The 5,103-nt window shown below is 30.9% G+C and overlaps 1 pseudogene; it reads right to left on the reverse strand.

Annotated features, from left to right (window-relative positions):
• Positions 1 to 1,056: 1,056 nt before the first annotated feature.
• Positions 1,057 to 2,319, reverse strand: LOC116110076 (annotated as a pseudogene).
• Positions 2,320 to 5,103: the final 2,784 nt, after the last annotated feature.

Here is a 5,103-nt window from a genome sequence, read left to right on the forward strand (position 1 = left end):
TATTTGTAATAAATTAGTAATTAATTAATTAAATAAAATAAATTGATAAACATTAATATATTACTAATTAAATGATTACTTAATCAATTATAACATTACATTATAGTTAAATGATTATTCAATTAAGTATAATATTCCATTATAAACATTAGTACAATACTTAATTAAACGATTACAAATTTAATTAATTATAATATTGCATTAAATATTTGTAGTATGATTACTTAATTCATTATAACATTACATTATAATATGATCACATAATTAATTATAACATTACATAATGAAATGATTACTTAACTATTATGACATTATATTATAAACATTAGTAATTTACTACATTAGTACAATAGTTAATTAAATGATTAGAAATTTAATTAATTAAAACATTACATTATAACTAAATAATTACTTAATTAATAATAACATTACATTATATTATAATCACTTAATTAATTATAACATTACATAGTTAAATGATCACTTAATTAATTATAAATTTATAACATTATATTATAAATATTTCTAATTTACTATATTAGTACATTTCTTAATTAAATGATTAAAAAATTAATTAATTATAACATTACATTAGACATTTCCAACCCATTGTACCAGATTGGTGCAAGTTTCACACCAAAATGGTGTGATTTTTGGTGTGAAACACTATTGTATCTCCAACCTATTGTACTAAATATTACACCAAAAATAATATTCCTTAGAATATTCTCTTTCTTTTTCTTTTATTGTAATAATAAACAATTAATCTATTTCATTTATTATTTTTGTATATATTAATTAAATATTGGGAATGATATTTTTATTAAATAATAATTACTTTGAAAATTATAGTAATTTAATAAAATTAAGCATTTATTTAATCAAATAAACATTACATTTAATATAGAAAAACATACATTCTAATCTAAAAATGATACCAAACAAAAAAAAAAAAAAAAAAAAGACAACAACAACACAATAGTAAAATTCCATATTGATAGTAATTTAATTTTCTGAATTAGTATATTCTTCCCACAAATGATCAATTATTGCATTTCAAATAGCATGGTGAGCCTCTATATCCATGATTTGTCTATATCGAGCAAGAAAATTTTGAAATCGGACATTTTCATCTACGACAATTTCAACTTCGGGAGTCAGCACTTCTATCTGATTCTCAATCGATGCATCAACATTACGATCTTCTCGATTATCATGTTGTGCATAATAATACACGCAGTCATTATATCATGTAGCACATTTTTTTTCCCAAAAACGTGTCGGTCCTGCCACAATTGCAAACTGTGATTGGAGAACTCCAAACGCACGTCCCATATCTTTTCCACATCCTTCTTGTTTCATTGCAAATAATTTTTTCTTGGGACCACGTGGATCGTGAATAGTTTGTACAAGAGTAGACCATTTTGGGTATATACCATCAGCTAAATAATAACCCATATTACACTCTTTTCCTTGAATAATATAATGAGCGGGAGGAGCAATGCCTTGAGTTAGGTTGGCAAACATATGAGATGCCTCCATTACATTAATGTCATTGTTGGAACTTGGCAAACCAAAAAATGCATGTCATATCCAAAGATCATAATCAGCTACAGCCTAGAGAATAATAGTTAGGGATCCACTACGACCAGCATATTGTCCACCCAACATTCCTGGAAACCCATGTTGTTCACCAATATGAAGTAGTCTTGCAACATCATTAGCATTAGGTGATCTTAGATATCGTTCTACAAATACCTCAACAACAGCACAACAAAATCTCTTCAAGCTTTCAATGGTTGTAGACTTGCCTATTCGAATATACTCATCAGTAGCATCTGCCGGTAAACCATACGCCAGCATCCGGAATACAGCTGTTATTTTTTGAAAAGCAGACAATCCGAGCCTACCGAGCTCATCCCTTCGTTGTACAAAGTAGTTATCATGACCTTTCACGCGATCAACAATATGAATGAATAAATTTCGAGACATTTGAAATCGTCGGCGAAACATGGGATCATTATACCGTGGATTATTGGCAAAATAATCATTGAACAGATTGCGATCAGCAGTTTCCCGGTTGCGATTGATGACTTTATGACTAGGAATTGATCCTCTACGGATCACCTGGTTGTTTTGTTGATTGAGATAGTGAAGGAGGAGGAGGTTGTTGTTAGCTCTCATGCGAAGGATTGCTTCTTACTTTGCATCAATCGCTTCAAGATCATTCATTAATTCCTCGTCATCAATTTCATTGTCGGAAAATGATGACGAATTAGAAGATGATAAATGAGATGGACCTCCAAAATTGAAATTCATCTTTGTAGATATATTAGTTGAATGATTTGGAAGTTGATTTGGTGTGAGCTTTTATAGTTGAAGAAAATACTATTCTAGATAAAAAAAAAAAAAACATAATTCGAAAAGATGTATTGTCCATTCAAGCTTTTGAGATTTGTGGATTATACAAAAAGATGTATTGTCCATTTAAGCCTTTTAGATTTGTGGCTTATTCAAAAAAATGTATTGTCCATTCAAGCTTTTGAGATTTGTGGCTTATTCAAAAAGATGTATTGTCCATTCAAGCTTTTGAGATTTGTGGATTATTCAAAAAGATGTATTGTCAATTCAAGCTTTTGAGATTTGTGGCTTATTCAAAAATATGTATTGTCCGTTCAAGCTTTTGAGATTTGTGGATTATTCAAAAAGATGTATTGTCCATCCAAGCTTTTAATTTTAGTGTTAATTTTTATTTTGAGTTATTGTAGTTTAATATTTGCATTGAATAAAGTTTTGTTTTTTATTTTTCATCATTTTTTTAATTATATAATTATTATGAATTTATTATTATAAATATTGATATAAATAATAATCAGATTAACTTAAATACAAATAAATAAATTTAAATAAATAAATAAAAATTTTTATTGTATGAACAGTGCCACGCCAAATTGGTGTGCATGAACAGTGCTACACCAATTTTGGCGTGGCACTGTAGTGGGGCACCAATTTGGCGTAGCAAATGGCGCTGGGTTGGAGTTGAAATTTGGGTTATTTTGGTGTTTTTACACCAAAATAACGCAAGGTTGGAGATGTTTTTATAGATTTATAGTATGATTACTTAATTAACTATAATATTTCATTATAAACATTAGTAAAATACTTAATTAAATAATTAGAAATTTAATTAATTATAATATTAAATTATAGATTTATAATATGATTGTTTAATTAATTGTTTGTACTTCGGTTTTGATTGAGGAATTTTACGTGAATCATGATGAATCGATTGAATTCAAGTGTTGCCTAGAGATTAGCGGATTTATGAGTCACATTGGTCACAAATGAATGAGTAATCAAAATTTGTCAGGGGTGTATTTGTAAACTTTTAAGGTATTTTTGTCATTTTTTAAACTAATGGGGGGGGGGGAATTGATTTTTTATAGGGTACCGGGGAAAGGAACCGGAACCTACATTTTAGGTTCCGGTTCCTTGAATTTAAGAACCTGCACTGTGCAGTTCCAATTCCGGTTCCTTTTTTTGGGAACCTACACTATGAGGTTCCGATTCCGGTTCCCCTGAAAGATGCAGGGTACCCAAAACCGCTCACCCCTATCTTTGAGCAAGACCACAAACTCAAGCACAAAATGCCAGCAAAAACAAGAGCAATCACATGCCAGCAACAGCTTTAGCACCTGGAGAACTCACAGCAGCAACATTAAAAGGCTAAAAAAAACTCCCACGCCAGCAAGATCATCACACACCATCACAATAGCCCACACGGCAGCAAGAAAATGACAACCACACGGCAGTAGCAACTTAGTATTACTGATTTGCTTAAATAAGAATCCAAATTGTAAATTTACAATGCATACATACATATATATAAGAAATTTTGTCAATTCAAACCCAATAAAAATAGGGAATTCAATACAAAGAAAGCAACTTTTCCAGTTTCACATTCATTTCTTAAAATCCCCCTCCCACTTTCTAGCTCCTTGAAGTTTGTTTTTCCTTTGCTTTTTGGATCTTCAAAACCTTCTTCCAATCTTTTGCTCTTCCACCAAGAAACCTCGAATTTGATGTATTATATTCAACTAAAGTTACCATCTTTAGTACCTCAGCAACTGCCTTAGGAGGGTAATCTCCAATTAATTTAGCGTCAATGCATTGCTTCACCCTATCTTCACTGAGTTTTGGAGTTGTCTGAAACAATCCAAAATTGCGTGAAAATCAGCTTGATTGAGGCTTTCATCACACACCAAATAAATGACTAAAAGCAATAAGCGAAATTCACCACCCACTTTCATCACACAACTTCAGCCAAAAAGCACTACACGGAGTACATAAAATCTAATAGAGAATGTCGAGAAAGATATGTTCAAAGTCTATGATAGACAGTCTTCGTGAACAAACCTCTAGAAGCCAAATGGGGATTCCAACTTCACATAACCAAAGCAACCATATGAATTTTCTAACATTAAAAGCAATATACCACTCATCAATTTACCTTCTTATGGCGATTGTGTTGGGCCAAAAATCATCACATTGAAGTACCGCATATTATCCTACGACGGTGAAGCACTTATCCCGAGAGTTTTATCCAAAAACCACAAAATCAACTCCATCGGAACCCAACCAAACAAACCTAAACGCACAGAACTCAAAAATAAAAACAAAAATAAATAAATAAAATAAGCGGAGATGTAATCAAGTATTCACCTCGTTCACTAAAGAGACTTTGGGTTTCCTATTGGGATCAACAACAAAACAAGTTCAAAACACAACACAAAATCATCAACAACAAAATCCTAATTTCACCGTCCAATCGATAGCATAGATCTCAATCAATTAAACTCCCTAAATTACACAATCAATTCAATCAATAAGTGAGAGAATCAGAGGAAATCAGAGCATCAAACTGAAAGAACAAGTAATCCTTCCTATACAGACTTCAATTGAAGAAATTGAATAAGCTTTTTAAACGAAAGCGATTTGAGAAATAGAGAAACCAATCGAAATAAGGAGAAAGAGAGCGTAACCTTGATGATTCGTTGGGGGAGATTAATGTCTTCCATTGCTAAAATCGAATCGTTTTAGTTG

Source organism: Pistacia vera, unplaced genomic scaffold (assembly GCF_008641045.1).
Source record: "Pistacia vera cultivar Batoury unplaced genomic scaffold, PisVer_v2 Contig595, whole genome shotgun sequence".
Lineage (NCBI taxonomy): Eukaryota > Viridiplantae > Streptophyta > Magnoliopsida > Sapindales > Anacardiaceae > Pistacia > Pistacia vera.